At 33.2% G+C, this 19132-nt stretch overlaps 1 protein-coding gene across 1 annotated transcript in view; it reads left to right on the top strand.

The window, feature by feature from the left end:
• LOC120767250 (F-box/LRR-repeat protein 7-like) overlaps positions 1-19132 on the top strand; it is a 407584-nt gene that overhangs the window by 52875 nt on the left and 335577 nt on the right. The window contains exon 2 of the mRNA XM_040093110.1: positions 5545-5664. The gene's annotated coding sequence lies outside the window, so the exon portion shown is untranslated. The remainder of the gene's footprint in view (positions 1-5544; positions 5665-19132) is intronic.

Here is a 19132-nt window from a genome sequence, read left to right as displayed (position 1 = left end):
TTACCCTCCAGACATGAATGAAGAAGAGATTTAGTAGTAGCAGAGAATACTATCTCCATCTATATTAACGGGTCAAATGGTTCAAATGATCTTGACATCCTCATATTTATTTACCTAGCAAACTCAGTCAGCATCTTCCAAGCAGAAGTATTAGGTAAAGAAAAGGCCTGTAGAGTTATATAGAATAATTACGGTATGATACAGAAAGCAACTATGTAGACCGGTAACCAAACGGCCTTACTGACCACAGATTAATTCTAGCATAGTCAACAATTGCACCTTCTCGATTTAGCTCTGCAACTCGAACCAGTATCGAAATCTAACGCAGAATAACTCTTGTCATTAGATGTTACTTCAGACTAAGTAGGCAAGAAAGAAGTAAAGTCTCCACTCGACGAATAAAGACCATGAGTCAAACATTATTCCCGTCCTGCTATACGCTGCATCGGCATGGACAATGATAACATCTGATGAATCGACGGTATGAGTTTTCGAGAGAAAGGTTCTGCGGAAGATTTATTGTCCTTTGAGCATTAGTAACGGCGAATATCGCATTCGATAGAACGATTGGGTGTACGACGACATTGACATAGATCAGCGAATTAAGAGACAGCGGCTACGCTGGCTAGGTCATGTCATACGAATGGATGAAATCACTCCCGCTCTAGTAGTAATTGAGTAGTACCCGTCGGGGCAAGCAGAAAAAGAGGAAAACCTCCACTCCTGTGGAAAGAGACCCGGCTACACGTAAAATCACCAATTGACGGCAAACAGAGAAAAGAAAGAACGACTTGGCAAGAGCGTGCCAGTCAGTCAACAATTACGAGAAGGCTTTTAGCTGTCAGGTCAACTCCGCTTGTCCATAGTTGGGGTTCCCAGTCACAGGAACATTTTCGGCAACGGAAACGTAGCCGAGTTGGCATAGCTAGGGGCCTGTAGATGAATACGAGGAGGAGTTCATACCATGGCCGCTGGAAACGATCAAAAGAGGGCTTTACACGAGCATGCACTAGAAACAAATAGCTCAGAGTAGATGGAAATCGACAACAAGTTGGAAGATAATAAAGCAGATATGTTCCAAGTATGTTCGGAATAGAACCAAGGTCTTTTTTACAGACTTACAGTCTCAAATTTTATCACATGTTATATACTCCTTTACCGAATTTTGTATGTATAATTTCAAAACTGGTGGTCAATAAAGTGCCGATTTCCAACTAACGTTTGTTATAAGGGTTAAACGCTTATTTTTTCGGTAGTGTAACTATTTTAGTGGCCATAGGCGTAACATCGTTCATACACTGCCCAAACAATCGCTGCTCGCTGAGTAATTAATCGTAGGCGGCAAATTTTATACAAATGACAGTACTATGTGTCTATGTGTAGATGTATGATCGCACTATTTAAGAAGTAATTGTTATTTATACAAAGTGTGTAGTAAATATGCTTGTGTAAACATGCGGGTGTAATTCGAATTACACATGCGGAAAAAATTATATGTTTCTATGTACATATATTTATAATTGTGTATGTAAAGATGCAGCACATTGACAATGAATATTTAATGGAGTGTTTCAAATTTGTCGCAGTCACTTGAGCGACAAAAAACTGACCCACGTCAATAATTATTAATTATAGTATGCATGACTATCAATATAAATATATGTATATATATTCATTAGTCATTGTCATGTTGACAAAGTGATTATTTGTAAGTCAATGTAGGCGCTTTTTAGTAAACTACTTTTTTTCGTTGATTGAAAATCGGTAAGGCTTTAAAATTATATTTATTTTTATTTGAAAATAATAAAAATATTGCACAATAAATGTCAATTAAATTCCCCGGTAAATGATATTTCAAAAAAAAAAAAAAAAATATATTTCGCTAAGTTGGCAGGACTGTCCTTAATTTTTCTTCTCCTTTATTGGCGTAGGCACGGCTTACGCATTTATACCAGAATTTAAAACGGCGTGCCAGTCGTTTCTTCTTTGCTTAATGAAAAATGATCTCTCCAACGAGTAGAGGTCTTCCCCTTCCTCTGCTTCCTCCCAGGATGGAGCAATGTGTAGAAGTCCACGCAAGTGAGGAGAGCTCTCTGAGCGCCACTCACTTGGGATTGGCCTGAAACGATTCTTTACAGTTCACGACTTCCGATCTTAGAGCAAGTATCGTATGGTTGGCTAAAAAACATCCCTTTGAAGGCGCGCTAAAATAAGAAGGCAAAACATTCTCTCCCCAGGGTTGTGTGCTGGGTTTGGGACCCGCCACGTAAAAAACCTAACCAATTAAAAGGAAACAATAATTTCCAGATATCAATATGGAATTCCTAATTACTCCTAACCCAACAGAATTTAGGCAAAATGCTTATCATTTTATGAAAAATATGTATACAGTTATAACATAACAAAATTGACATAAAATACGGGATATCTAAATATTTCGACAGCAGCGCTATCTAGCGGTCAATATTTTTATTTACCTTATTACTTCTGAAGCAGAAAAAATTAAACAAAACACCAAAATACACATATTTGAGGAATTCATAAAACACTCGAACTCGAAACCTTTTTATTAGTCAAACGTCTCTCTCACCTACTGAAGGACGCACAATTTTTCACCTAGTCAGTGTTAGTATTGTGACATTTATTGCTTGCAGCGTGGTTTGCGGCTTTAATTATGCACATGAAATTTATTTTCTGTGTAGTATTTCCTCTTAGCCCTTCCTCTATATGTATGTATGTATGTACATATGTACATATGTATCCACTCATAAAAAATTGTTGGGTCGTCGCTTTCAATTGCTCATAAAACAACAATTTTCCCATTCATGCTGTTAGACACATGAGCATTGTATGATAACAGTTTATTATTATTTATACTTTTTTTTATTTTTTAATTATTATTTTTATTGCCGCAGTATTGTCAATGTCATTTGTAATGTGTAGCCATGAGAAATAATTATCCGGTAGGAAACGGGGACGACAAAATAGTCGAATAATCTTCGAACTTTTACTGGCTTTAGTTGAAGTTTTCAGTTCAATTGAAGCCACAGCACTATTGAGGCACTAATTGTACACAATAATAGCGACTATCGGCCTATCAAGTCCTTTAATCAATTGTCTGCCACTTTAAATGTATTCAGTGTCTTCCGAAAAATTTAATCGTTTGGTCGAAAATTGTGTTTCAATAACATTCAAAATTCCGCTTCATCACATTAATCAACATTTCGAAAACTTACTTTACCAATAATACATACTATATCGCGCTTAGCAAATGTCCCACAGCTGTGAAATTATACCCGTGAAGGGGTAATTACGAAACAGAAGAATTGAATTCTTCCTATAAATGGTATACATTTTCAGCCTGTTTGGCATGTGCTTTCTCTTATCAAGATCTGTTCGGCTACTTGTATCAAAAAAAAAAAAATATAATATCCGGAACAACTTCGGTTTGGAAACACGTGTTGTTATTGCAATCTGCATAATATACATATATGATCGACTATTTTTAGCAAGCTAGCATATATTTTCATTTGCTGATTGTTTTTTGGTTACAAACTTTCATGATTCCTTCATGATGACACTTAAAGAAACGATATTTGGTAGTGATAGCTTGAAAAAGTCAAATATTTTTTTACTCTTATACTTTTTTTATACTCCGAATAAAATAAGATTTGCCAAGAAGTTGCTAATACCCAGCAGAAACCGTTAGAGAATCTATCTAATCAACATTGAGACAAAAAAGCTGCCGGAAATTGTATTTAAATTCCCCGACAAGAAAGTTTGACTCTCGCGAGTCCGTTCGAATGACTTTGGGTGGATAATTTGAGTATGAAACACATTCTTGCTCGACTCGTCTCAATAAAGCTGATTTTTTTTATAGAGCACCGTAAACTGGTCTCTTTGGACATGCTTGGTCGTGCGAATTCCGATCCGATGCCAATGAGACATGGTTTTATGAGTTTGACATGCAAACAAGTCAACAATCATCGAAATGGAGTGCAAAAATGAGCCGAAATCAAAAAAACTATGTCCCTGCCGCTCAAAAATTATGATAAGCTCATTGTTTTTTCGCGGCTTGGTGCGCCATTAATTTGTTCTGGAGGGACAGACGGTCAATAAGGAGTTCTATTCGGCCGTATTGAGGCGTTTGCGTGAGAGCATCCGTTCAAAACGGCCGGAAATGTAGAAGAACAATTCATGGATTTACACGATGACAGAATTTAAAGCCAAAATGCAATGAATACCATCGATCATCTACCGTATTCACCAGAATGGGGTCCTTTCAATTTTTTCTTGTTCCTCAAACTGAAATTGCCGATTCGTGGAACCCGTTTTCAGTCGATTGATAAGATAAAAGAAAATGCGCTGAAGGAGCTGAAGACCATTCCAAAAAGTGCTTATGAAAAGTTTTTCGGGGACTGGAAAAGCGTGACAAGCTAAGTCGATTTAGCCACGGTCGTCTGTTCGTCTATCTACATATTAACTAGTCTCTCAATTTTTGAGATATCGGCTTGAAATTTTGCATTCGTCCTTTTCTTACCAAGAAGCTTGTGTTTTGTCGGACCACTATAACATATAGCAGGCATACAAACTGATCCATCGGAATAAAGTGATTGTATCGAAAACTGTTTCATTTAGCGAGATATCTTCACAAAATTTTGCACGAACCATTGTTGAAAGCAATGGTGTAATCTCCAAAGAAATTGTCGAGATCGGTTCACTATAACATATAGCTGCCATATAAACTGATCGCTCAATGTCAAGTTCCTGTAAAGAAAAATTTTTTATTTGACAAAATATCTTCATGAAATCTTCATGAAATTTGGCGGGAGCAACGGTACAATTTCTGAACGAATGGTGCAGTTCTGATAACTACAGCGCTTTTATTGTTGTGTTGAAACCACGAAAAATGTTCATTTCTTCGTTGCCTTTGCGTAAATAAGGTCATTAGCACTAATTAACTCAATTACTTACTAATTAGTATACCTTTTGAGTTCGAGGCAACAAATTTCACACTTATTATTTCCATTATGATATCTCCTGTTGCTACTCTATAATAACATCTCGTTTTTCGCATTAATTTAATCAATTAGCAACATATTCTTATACACATATTGCTGGACAATTTGCTAATTGACTAAATTAATGTGCTGCTTGAAATGCTAATAAAACTACCTGAAACTCTATTGTTCAATCATTTGAGTAATTAAACAATATTTATCAACGGAAACGTCTATACGAGAGGCACATACAAATGATTGATGAACTTGAGACAATCTCGAGTTGCCGCTGCGATGTTGTTAATTAAATTAATAAATTACTGTTGACCCGCTGATTTGGATCTATATATGTATGTTAATATATATGCATATATGGCAGATATTTTTTTTTTTAGCTGTGATATCAAGCTAATTCAATTAATTAATCGCATTCCCTCTGAGCAACTTTTTCTTATTTTTTTATGCATAATTTTTTTTATGAAACATTTTTTTCATATAAAACATGTTTCTTCACAGTAATAATTACTTTATCTTCTCTTTACAGCTTATCGGTTCACCTGCTGTTTGAAAAATGCCAACTGCCAGCCCACACAGTGGGAGAAAAATACTTTTCTACACACGTGTGCGAAATTATGACTATAATTGAACTAATTTATATTCATGGGTAAGCGCAAATGTAGTTTAAAGATTTTAAAATAAGTTAGATGCCTTGGTCTTGGCATTATCGTTCGACGAAAGTGCAGTTTTTGAATGCATATTTATCTCTATGCCACAAGCCTTTAAGTATTTATATCTTTTCCATAATAAATATGGACTCATATAACGCTTTCCAGAAATAGTCAATATTTCATTATTAATAGTAATTTTATTTACTCATAAATATCTATTTATCTGTACATAATTAAATTACTGATAATTGCCTTAATATGGTTCCTGATTAGAAGCCACAGTTATGCAGCAATAAAAAAATATCCCGAGTATTTGTTAATAATTAATTCGCGTAAATATTAACCAACTACTCAACACTCCTGATGACAATGAAACTTCATTAAGCGTTTGATAAAATTGATGCACTAAAGGCATTCAATTAAGATTATATAATGAATATTATTTTCGACAAAAAGTTGGTAGTAATTGTGATCATAATTCTCTTAGCTGCAAGTTTTCGGTATGAATGGTTAATTATAAGAAAAAAAAAAGAAAAAACAAAAGAAGACGTTAAGTTTTGGTAGGACGAAGCTGTAATACGAATAAAGAAGTCTCCATACAAGAGCTTGAATTTGAGCGTTCAGTTTGTGTGACTGAGCTTAGTGAATTTCTACACAGATTTTCGAGATCTAATTTCCATAGTCTCTAACGAAGGCCTGCCGGAAATGACGTCGTAAAGTTTAAATTTTGAATATTTTCCTTTGAAAATTTTGCAAACTCTTTGCAAAGCACGTTTCTTTGAAAAAGTTTGAACAAAATATTTAATTTAGAAGAAAATATTAAAAAAACAGGACGTTTTTTGTTCGAGAAAATCCATATAGCTACTTAAAACAGCTGTTTATTATCGAAGGCTGCAAAGTAGTACGAATTAGCAATGAAGAATAAAGTCGAGTTCAGCATCACACTTGAAGTAAAACTATCATAAGCTTTTGTAGAGTATTTCGCTAAATATGTTGAAAGGTATGTGAGATTATGTGTAAAGGTAATGGTGACTCTTTTAGAATCCCCAGAGGTGATCTAGTGACAGCCTGCTGAATTATAGTGAAAGCATAACATAACATAACCTGGAGATGGTGAACTCCATTCCATTGCTTGACCACGAAGAAGTTCGAAAAGCAAATAGCCATCTGAAAAACACCAAACTGGCGGGAGTCGATGGATTGCCGGGCGAGATATTCAAATACGCCGGTGAAGAACTGATAAGGAGCATGCATCTGCTTCTTTGTAGAATATGGTCGCACGAAAGCATGCCTGACGATTGGAAATTGAGTGTGCTCTGCCCAACCCACAAAAAAGAAGACCACACAATCTGCGCCAACTACCGTGGGATAAGCCGCCTCAACATCATGTATAAGGTTCTATCGAGCCTATTGTGTGAGAGATTAAAGCCCACCGTCAACAAACTGATTGGACCTTATCAGTGTGACTTTAGGCCTGGAAAATCTACAATCGACCAGATATTCACCATGCGTCAAATGGTAGGTGGTAGTGGACGAGGGCAAGACGAAATATCATCTATCATCAAACAAACAGTCGTGGCTCTCGCGGATCTCACGTCACTGTTGACAGTCATAATTTCGAAGTCGTAGATCGTTTCACCTATCTTGGAACCAGTATCAACACCAACAACAACAACGTCAGCCTCGAAATCCAACGCAGAATAACTCATGCCAATAGGTGCTACTTCGGAATGAGCAGGCAATTGAGGAGTGAAGTCTTCTTTCCCAATGAATAAAGACCAAAACCCTACAAGTCACTCAATCTTCTCGTCCTACTATATGGTGCAGAGGCATGGACGATGAAAACATCTGATGAGTAAGCGTTACGAGTTTTTGAGAGAAAGGTTCTGCGGATCATTTATGGTCCTTTGCGCTTTGGGAACGGTGATTACTGCGGCCGATGGCACGAGGAGCTGTACGAGATATACTAAGATGTTGACATAGCACAGCGAATCAAGAGACAGCAGCTATGCTGGCTAGGTCATGACGTCCGAATGTATGGAAACACTTCAGCTCTGAGAGTGTTCGACGCAGCACCCGTCAAGGGAAGCAGAGGAAGAGGACTTTCCGTAGGAAAGTACAGGTTGAAATCTCCAAGTGACACCAAACAGCGAGAAGGAAGAACGACTGCCGGCTATAACCGCGTAAGCGGTGACCGCGCCAGTGAAAAAGAAGTGTTGAGAGAAATTTTATGATCAAAAATTAATGACTGGATAATTTTGTATGTTTTTTTGTGTACCACCAGCTGTTTCAGTTATGAAGATAAATTATGACGATAACACGAACATACGAAACATTTTTGCAAGGTTTCTGTACTATTTTTTTGATTTATTAGCTTTGTGCGCGCAGCTTAAATAGACCAGTCCGAGTCAAATTTGATCGGATGGTACAAAAAAAACAAGAAATCGAATAATTAATGCTGATACTATATTTTCTATTCTTCAAACTCTTTCCTCGCATAGCTTTCCTTTAAGTCCATATATTTTGCAGAACGCACTGCCGATTATTGGCTCAATCCGCTTAATAACTATTACGTAATGCTTTAACATTTGTCCTAAAGTTTGCAGTAATAGTTGTTTTGGTATTTCGTTGGTATGAATTATGTCACCTGCTCGCTCTTTGAACCAAGTTCGTAAACAAAATACCTAGCAATAAATTTTAGTTATACTCAGCTGATTGAGCAAGTTGCCGCAATCGCATTTGATTAGCAAATTTCAGCACAACTGGGAGGGATGCCCTGATTATAAGGGCTTCAGATAGCAGACAATATTTATCTAAAGTTTATTAAATTTATTTGAGATTTATTAAATTTATTAGAAATTTATTACATTTATCATGTACAAGTAAAAACTAAAAACAAATTTACAACATAAAGTTCTCGGAAGCTCATATCACTAGGGTTGCCAGTGCACATCTGAGTAATTATACGTATTTTATGTCCATTATATAAGCCATGCATTAAGTGTTAGCTTTACTTTTGTGACCTAGGCTTTTAAAAAACTCATTCCAAGTTTAACCCACTTTACACTAGTTCTTTAAAAAACTATACAAAACACTTCTGCCACTAACAGAAGCAGCATACTTCTGAGTTCTAAAAATATACACAAACATTTACGTGAATATACATATGTATACATATAAAAATTTGATTTTTTTGTGGCTCTATCATACATTTTTTTCTTTCTTAGCTTTTGTTAATCTACTCAATGCTTTGTTGTTTCAAGATTTGTGTGGATATTTAAACTTCGTTCACTATTTTGTTTGGCTGCTCTTTGAAATATAACGAATAGCAGCAAAACACACACATAATCCCCTTATATGTTTGTCTGCAATGCATGTATTCTACATACATATTTCGACAGTTGGAGGTATTTTTAAAATTGTTCGAAAATTTTTGCGAATGTCACAATTCATCAAGGGTAAAAATAATTCACAAAACACAAAAAAAAATAGAAAAAATAGGAGTAAACATATGAACAAAACAAATCTTTAAATGTTCAATAACAAGTTTTCTTACATTTTTCAATTTTTTTTTTTAATTTTTAAATTTTTTTTTTACATTTTTCAATAATTTTTTTTTTTAATTAAAATTTTTTTTTTTAATTTAAATTTTTTTTTAATTTTAAAATTTTTTTTTATTTTTTTAATTTTTCAGAATTTTCTGCAACACATATTTGCTAACAGACTAGTGTAGAAGCTAAATTTTCAATAATTGTTTTTTAAATTTTTTCAATATTATTCGCTAATATTTATCTATACTAGTGCAGAAGCCTTTGAAAATTATAAAAAAAGAAAGAAATTCATGGTAGCGTATACTGATTAAAAAAATAATATTTTAACTTGTAATTTTTGAATTGAAAATTAAGGTTTTTTTCGATATTTGGACAATATAAGGAGAAAAAATAAATGTTTTATATAAAACAAAATTCAGCGTGCTTGTACTTAAAATGTAAATTTCCACCAAATTTCGCAAAGGAAAACATTTTTTGTAAAAAAAAAAATTCAAAATCCTAAAACTGAGATTACATAACATAAGTCAATATACGAAAGTTATAGACCTTTTCATAATCTACAATATTGCCACATGACTTTCTTTTATAGAACTCGTAGTTTTGGCGGAAAACGGTATAAAACATTCTTAAGTCTTAAAAATTCAACTATGCCTCAACTCAGATCGCCTGTAAATTATTTTCCTATAATTTTTTTTATTTCATCTTTTGTTTCCTATGGTTATAAATCTACTATGAATTCTTTCTTCTTTTTTATGTATTTAGTAATGCCTAAATGTTAACTTAACGAGAAGTTGTGTCTATTAAGCATGTTGTCTAAACACATAGCAATAATTTATTATATCTTAGGCTTAGGATATGATGAATCATGCCTTCTACGCTTAAACATAATTATTTATGTTCATAAGTCAAAGTTCTCCGAAGTGACTTTTAAGTGTTAACAGGTCTTTTTTTTTACATTGTGACAAAAAAGCTGCCGGAAATTGTAATTGAATTCTCCGGGTTAATGATATTTCAAAAAATGTATTTTGCCAAGTTGGTAGAAAGAATATGTCTCAAATTTTGTATATCTAGCCAAATTTTGAGTGCGGTATCGTTGCGGTCATTGAAAAAGGCTTACGGTGATTCAGCTTTATCAAAAACACAAACCTAAGATTGGTACAAAGCCTTCAAAGACGGTGCAGGGATCGTTAAACACATACCTCGTTGTAAACAACCTTCGACCTCCTCAATTGATGAAAATTTTAAAAAAGTGAAGTATATGATGAAAAAAAAAATCCTAGAAAATCGTCAGGCAAGTGTTTGAGAGATGGCAAGAGAGTTCGACATCTTTCGAGAGTCCGTTCGAGTGGTTTTGGCGGATATTTTGGGTATGAAACGCGTGCCTGCTCGATCTCTCGATCGTCGCGATAAAGCTGAGTTTTTTTTTTCAAAAAGAGTACAGTCAACGGGTGCCTTTGAACATGCTTCGAATTCCGATCCCACATTGATGGAGAGCATTATAACTGCCGATGAGACACGGGTTTATGAGTTTGACATGTCAACAAGTCAACAATCATCGGAAAGGAGGAAAAAAAACGAGTCGAACCCAAAAAAAATGCCAAAGCCGTGCGATTTTTTTGTTCCCCAAACTGAAATTGCCGCTTAGTGGAACCCGTTTTCAGTCGATCGCAGAGATAAAACAAAACTCGCTGAAGGAGCTGAAGGCCATCTCAAAAAGTGTTTCGAGGACTGGATGGACTGGATTGGCATAAGGGTACTCGTATACATCTGGGGATTACTTTGAAGGCCACAAAATAAATATTGATGAATAATTAAATATTTTAACTTACAATTTTCGGATACGTTTGTGTCACAATCTATATACTATATATCTTAACAAGTGAGCTTACATATTTCAATATGCCGACCCATTGTGAGTGGCTCTTTTGAGCTTAAGGTAATTGTGCAAGCCCATATGTTTTTGTTTTTTTGTCAAAATGTTAAATGTGTTATGAAAAATTTGCGATGTAAAGTTGACCCAAGGCATTTAACGCAGGGTTAATAGTGTTCAAGAGAAGGCTTCTGTGAATGCTGAAAAGCCTTTCTGTATTTGACTAATGACAGTTTCGAAAACAAACTTGTGGTGTTAAGCGCGCAAATTAATCAAAAGAATTGAGAAGATATACTAAATTCTAGCTTGAGCTTGGTTATAATGTATTTACATAATTTCTTTAAACAAAGCGACAAAAAACCTATTATTTGGTTGTTCATTTTGAAAAACCAGTTTTGAGGCGCCTAGTATATTATAATATTCAAAAATTCCTTAGATTTATTTGTTCGATATCTGCGGTTCTTATAAAAGTACAGCTACTAATATATCACATAATAATGGGTGATCCACGAAGAGGTACTTTTTTGAATAGCTTTTTTTGACAGATCAGGACAGATTAGAGTCGTGTCAAGCTGTTATGTTATTTTCAGTATTGTTCAGCATTGTTTGGCATTTCATCATGGAAATTACGTATTCGCAACACCATCACCTATCTTGAGACCCAGCGCTCATTATAGGATAATATTCGACCGAAGAGACCACCTCCAGTACGCAGTGATGAAAATATAGCAGCCGCAGCTGAGAGTGCACATGAAGACCGTTGAGAGTCGACCTTTCACAGCAACTGGGACTGTCGGATAGATCGACTTGGCGCATTTCACTTCGAGATCTTAAATTGAAAGCGTACAAAATACAGCTTGTGCAAGAACTGAAGCTGCTCGACCTTCCCAAGCGAGATCACTTCGTTCTATGGGCTATTGAAAAGTTCCAAGAAGATCCGACGTTTTCGAGCTAAATTTTGTTCACCGAAGAAACCCATTTCGGGCTCAATAGGTATGTAAATAAGCGAAATTCACGCATTTGGAACGAAGAGCAACCTGAAGAGGTTTAAGAGTTGCCATTTCATTCAGAAACAAGAAAAAACGTTAACTTCGGCTGCACCGAAGCTAATATACCCTTCACAGAAGCATTTATTTTAGTAACTATATGTTCAGTTTATATGGAAGCTATATGCTATAATAATCCGATCTGAACAATTTTTTCGGAGATTGTGATATTACCTAAAGCAGTAATCCATGTCAAATTTCGTGAAGATACCACGTCAAATTCGAAAGTTTTCCATAAAAGCCCTTGATTACGATCGTCCGGTTTGTATGGCAGCTATATGCTATAGCGAGCCGATCTAAACAATTTCTTCGGAGATTACATTGTTGCCTTAGAAAATAATCTGTACCAAATTTGGTGAAAATACATTGTCAAATGCGAAAGTTTTCCATATAAGAACTTGATTCCGCTCGTTCAGTTTGTATGGGAGCTATATGCTATAGTGGTCCGATATCGGCCGTTCCGACAAATGAGCAGCTTCTTGAAGAGAAAATGACGTTTGCAAAATTTCAAAACGATATCTTAAAAACTGAGGGACTAGTTCGTGTATATGTATATAGACGGACGGACATGGCTAAATCGACTCAGCTCAACATACTGATCATTTATATATATACTTTATAGGGTCTCCGACGCTTCCTCCTAAGTGTTACAAACTTCGTGGCAAAGATAATATGGCCCGTTCAGGGTATAAAAACAACGGTTTTGTGCGGCTTGTGAGCCGGTGGAATCATCGGTTCATATTTCCTCAAAAATGATGTCGGTGAAAACGTAACCGTCAATGGCGACCTTTATCGTGCCATGATAACCGACTATTTGTTGGCTGAAATTGAAGCTCGTGATCTCGGCGACATTTGGTTTCCATAAGACGGCGTCACTTCTGACACATCGCATCAATCAATGGATTTTTGAGAGAAGCCTTTGGTGAGCAGATAATTTCACGTTTAGAGCCGGTCGATTGGCCATCAAGATCGCTGTGAGTATCACACCGTTAGACTCTTTCCTATGGGGATATGTAACGTATAAAGTCTAAGTAGACAATCCCGCTTTGATTCAGGTTTTGGAGCAAAATATCACGCTTGTTATTCGCCACTTACCAGTCGAAATGCTCGAAACAATCAACGAAAATTGGATTCAACGCATGGACCACCTGAGACGTAGTCACGGCCAACATTTGAAAGAGATAATCTTAAAAAATAAAAGCCAAGCAATGTTCTTTCGAATGATAATAAACATTCCTCATTTAATTTGAAGTTTCTGTGTAGGGAATCTCGAAGTGGATTTTATTCTCTACAAAAAATGACGCGACAGCATAATCTAATAGTTGTAGTTACGTCACAATAAGTGTTTCTTTTTTATAAAAAAATTATATAATTTAAGTGCTGCCTCTGCAAAAGCTCTCTATTTATATCTTCATATTAATACTTATAAATTTGGCCACGGGAGAGAAGCCAATGTCATGAAATAAAGTGCAGCACAGTTGGCTCTCTAAGGACGTGTGCGGAATTGAATATAAAAAATACTAAAAGTGCGATGTTGACATATCAACGTCTAAATGGCATCCTCTTTCTTCAAGCTGGATGCTAAATAGAGTGAGCTGCTGGTATCTTATATTTTTAGTTGGGGAGAACTTGGTTACTTGGGAATTTAGCTAGGGACACAATTCATATAATGATTATTTTAACTTTTTTTGTACTTTAAGGCGGAGATTAATTCAAAAAAATTGTCAATAATAATTAGATATATTTATTCTTAATTTATTCACTAATTTTGGGATATTTATTGTTAATTATCTGTATATAACATGCTCGCGGCATGCCATATGAGCTGCCACCCAAGCTTTGTTACTCATTTACTTGTTGCTCAAGTGTTTGAAAAGGTCATTTTAAATCTTATTGTTTGATTTGCTTAAATAAAATTTTGAAGCTTTAAATATCGTTTTGGTTAAACCTGTATGTATGTATGTATGCGTGGATTGCCACAATCACCCAATTGTTTTAAAGCTGCATACAAACTTTAATGCGTATTTATAAACGCGAATATGTTCTTATTAAGTTCGAAATGACAAAATCTTGCAAATAATTTGCATTCGAATTCACTGTTTTATTCAAATCACGGTCGTTGATTTGTTTTTCATTTTGCTTTCGCACACGTTTTCTTTATATTCGCACAATTTCAGTTATATTTATATATTTAACGGGAGACTTGGCTTAAGTAAGGTACTAACTATGTATATATTTTTAATATCACAACAGATTGTATTTTTCTGCTTTGAACTTTGGCATGACTCTTAATTTGAAGTCCATGATTTGCATGAAACTTTTCCAAAATACTGATTTCCACTGTTTCAACATCGTTTTTTATTTTACTAATAAGTGTTTGGATGTAATGTTTGATTCATTAGTAATATTGATTTCTTAATTAAGAATGTAATTAAATTAAATTTTAAATTAATTATTTTCATTTTAAGTTCTTAATTAATTTAAAATCTAAATTTTTAAAAATTCTTTTTATTAAATAAAATTAACAATGATTTTTAAAACCAAAAGCAATTAATTAAATTATAAATAGTTATTTTTAATAAAAATATTATTTTTTAACTAAGAATTTAATAAAAATAATTAAAAAAATTAAGAATTTAATTTAATTTTAATTAAGAAAACAAAATTAATTTAAAATTTAGCTTAATTAAGAATAATTAATTGCTTTTGGCTTCGAAAAAAAACTTATTCAGAATTTAATTTTTAATTTAATTAAGAATTTTAAATTAATTATTTTAATTTTAAGTTTTTAATTAAATTAAAATCTAAATTTTTAAAAATTTTTTTAATTAAATAAAATTAAAAATGCTTTTTAAACCGAAAGCAATTAATTAAATTGAAAATAGTTATTTTAATAAAATTATTTTTTTTTAACTAAGAATTTTAATAAAAATAATTAAAAAATTAAGAATTTAATTTAATTTAATTAAGAAAATAAAATTAAATTAAAATTTAGCTTAATTAAGAATAATTAATTGCTTTTGGTTTGAAAAAAACTTAATATTTAATTTTATTTAATTAAGAATTTTAAAATAATTATTTTAATTTTAAGTTTATAATTAAATTAAAATCTAAATTTTTAAAAATTCTTTTATTAAATAAAATTAAAATGAGTTTTTTTAAACCAAAAGCAATTAATTAAATTATAAATAGTTATTTTTAATAAAATTATTTTTAACTAAGAATTCAATAAAAAGAATTAAAAAATTAAGAATTTAATTTAATTTAATTAAGAAAATAAAATTAATTTAAAATTTAGCTTAATTAAAAATAATTAATTGCTTTTGGTGTGAAAAAACACTTAATATTTAATTTTATTTAATTAAGAATTTTAAAATGAATTATTTTAATTTTAAGTTCTTAATTTAAATTAAAATCTAAATTTTTAAAAATTCTTTTAGTAAATAAAATTAAAACTGATTTTTTTAAAACCAAAAGCAATTAATTAAATTATAAATAGTTATTTTAATAAAATTATTTTTTAACTAAGAATTTAAAAAATAATTAAAAATTAAGATTTTAATTTAATTAAGAAAACAAAATTAATTTAAAATTTAGCTTAATTAAGAATAATTAATTGCTTTTGGCGTGAAAAAAACTTAATATTTAATTTTATTTAATTAAGAATTTAAAATTAAAAAGAAAAATTATGTAAAATTTCGAATGAAGCTGGTGACACCGTTACTGACAATGAAGAGCGCCATCAGATCAGTGATAACCAACTTTTTATGGACACAATTGGTAGAAGTTGAGTTTGACAACATCTGGTTCCAACAAGACGGTGCTACGTGCCACACAGTACGTACAACAACCGAATTATTGCGAGGAAAGTTTGGAGATTCGAGTATTTCAAGAAATTCCGACTTTGACTGGCCGCCTAGAAGTTGTGATTGGACACCATTCGACTACTGCTTGTTAGGTTGTTTGATGTCATTGGTTGTCTAGCAATAAAGCAGACTCTCTTCAAGCTTTAGAAGCCAATATAGAAGATGCTATTCATGATATACATTTGATTTAGTGGAAAAATTGCTCGAAAATTGGGTTCATCGAATTCGTTTCCGCAAAAGAAGTCATGGCGGCCGTTTGGAATAATGTTACTATATTCAGAATTATGTCGATTGTATAGTACTTCACATTAAATGAAAAACATTTGAGCGTTACAGGGGTTTATGGGTTTCAAACATGCGATTTTTTTTGTCTTGTTAAATTTTATAATACCTCCAGAATATTGTTCTAAATTTTAAACTTTATCCGACTAACAGTTTCGAAGATACTGCCTTGAGAACTTGTGCGCTCGAGGCTAGCTAGGCTAAGTGTGCCGTCTTTAAACGCGGTTTTCTCGAAACTGTGTTTTTGAAGTTGGTTGGCAAGATTTCTCGAGAACTACTTAACTGATCTGCATGAAATTTTACACAGGCCTTTGATATACAATTCTTGAAGACTTGGGCGAAGGATTTTTTTCGATTATAATTATTTGAAAAAAAATAAATTACGCGAAATTTATTTTTTTTTTTTTTGTAAAAATGTCTTCCAAAAATCCAATCCTCAGTTTTTTTCCTTCTTCCAAGTTCTAAGGTAAGGTTTTAACTAAAACAGGTATTTTTTCACTATATATAGTCTTGTTAGGAGTTATCCTGCCAACATGGGTGCATTTTTTTTAGCGAGTGGTCACCGGAAATGGCGTCGCAATGGCCGAGTTTGAAATATTTTTTTCCAAAAATTTCAGAGTTTCTTTGTTAATAGTGTATATTTGTAACAATAAAAAATTATAATAAAATATTCTATTTTTTATATGAGAAAAAATTTATGAAAAAAGGCTGTTTTTTACACGAGGAAATCCATGGAACCACTTAAATGAAAAACATTTGAGTTTCCTTAGCAATGAGTGTGTTTTTTGTTTTTTTTTTTAATAATTTATATCACTGTTATTGGAAAACCCTGTATAATTACTATTTATATTTATTAAATATTTTTATTTAAATAAATATTCTCAGTTTTCCATTTGAAGTTAGTTCGTTGATGAAAATATTTTTTGAAATCATAATACCGTTTCTTAAATATTTATATTTAAATAAATATTCGTTCTATGTCGAAATTTTTATTTGCTAATTTCTCACAATTTTTTCACTTAATTATTTACATAATTATAATTTTTCGCTTAAATTATCATTTTTATTTTTTATATTTTTGTAATATATTTTTAATATTTTTTTTTTAATAAAATTTATTTCTTCGTTTCAATTCGAATTGCTTTTAGCGTTGCTGCCGTATTTTTATTTATTTATTTTATTATTATTTTTATGTTATTTTCAGCTTATATTTTCATTATTCAGGCTTAATTAGTTACACTGATTTGAGACTAAAGGCCAGCAGTTTAGCCATTAGCGTTGCTTGCCTTTATTGCACACACAGATAAAAAAAATTATTATTATTATTATTGTATAAACATTATGCACTGATAAATATTGATGTTTGCCATACTCGCGTATTAACACTTGCCACTTTCCTATATGGAATTATTATATAGCACAAACAGTTCTAGATACATATATGTATACCATACATACATACATACATATGCCTTGCACAATTAAATTACTGCCAACATTTTGCTTACTGATCACTTTCGCTGCAGCTGTTGTTGTTGTTGTTGCTGTACTTATATTTACGCAAACAATCTGTAAAGCGTATGCTTGTCGGCATAATATTCATTTTTTTATATAAGAGATCATTATGCTAATTTATTAAACGAATCACAAATTGATATGTATTTATCGCTAAATTTACGATTCCAATGACACGACTGTCACTTTAAATACGCGCTGCTGACAACAACTACAACGACATAGGCGGAAGAAAAGCCTCGCGTCAATAAATAACAACGGTTGCTGGAAAAGATCGCCGCGGCGCCGAGTCAGTTAAAAAAAAAATACATATTCTGAATTGAAGCTCGCCTTTGGACTTTACGGAAATCGCACGCGTTGCCTTTAGAGTGTGGCGTCTATCTGTTGTGTGCGCGCGCGTTCGTTTCAGCAATCTCGACGCGAACCAGCCGTTTCACATTCAATTACATTCGTTCACTAGCGCAATTCAATTAGAACTGAGTGTTCGTTTTGATGCTTGGCAAACGCAGCGCCGCGACGTACATTGAAACAACGAAGTCATTGGTTGGCACGAAGCGCGTTTGTTTTACTCTGCGGAGCAAAAGAATAAAAATGCGAAAATACGAAAAAATAAAGCTAAAATCAAAGGCAATAGCAAAAGCAAAAGCAACACTGCAAAGTAAATGTGAGCGTGCGGTTTTGAGTGAAAAATAAAATTCGCACGGCTTCGTTACTGTGGGAGTGAATTGTGTGAGTGTGAAGAGTTTGTGAGTGGCAACACTGTCTTTGAATGTGTTTTGGCTGTCGGAATCTGCTTAAATTACCAAAGTTGGCTTAATAAGCCGTTTGTGTTTGATTGATATTCTGCAGAGAATTCTTTTTTTAGTAAATTGCATCTCTTGCGGAAATCACTTTATCATTGATGCGAGTTTTCCTTAAGAACCAACCGCCAAATACAGATCACTCTTCATCACGACAATGCGAGCTCTCACACAGCGACTGAAATAAATGAATTTTTGAGCACAAATTATCGACTTGAAGTCTCGTCCACCTTATAGTGCTGACTTGGCAAGGAATGACTTCGTTTTATTCCCATACGTAAAATATGAATTACTAGGTTAACGTGTTTCGACACCGTAAGATACGGTTAATGCGTTCGGTTCGCATGTTTTGGAGATACATACCTCATTCAGAGTGACAAAAGTAGTTCGATAATTGGTACAAATGCATGTCAAAAACATTTTCTCGCAGCTCATTCTGAAGTTCACTTACGGGTTAAGAAACTTTATAATTTCTCAAAATAAATCACGGGTTCTTAAAGTAAAAATGACCAGAATTGTAAGTTAAATTCAACT

This window comes from Bactrocera tryoni, chromosome 1 (assembly GCF_016617805.1).
Source record: "Bactrocera tryoni isolate S06 chromosome 1, CSIRO_BtryS06_freeze2, whole genome shotgun sequence".
NCBI lineage: Eukaryota > Metazoa > Arthropoda > Insecta > Diptera > Tephritidae > Bactrocera > Bactrocera tryoni.
The sequence above is the reverse complement of the archived record's forward strand: the minus strand, read 5'-3'. Positions and strand labels throughout refer to the sequence as shown.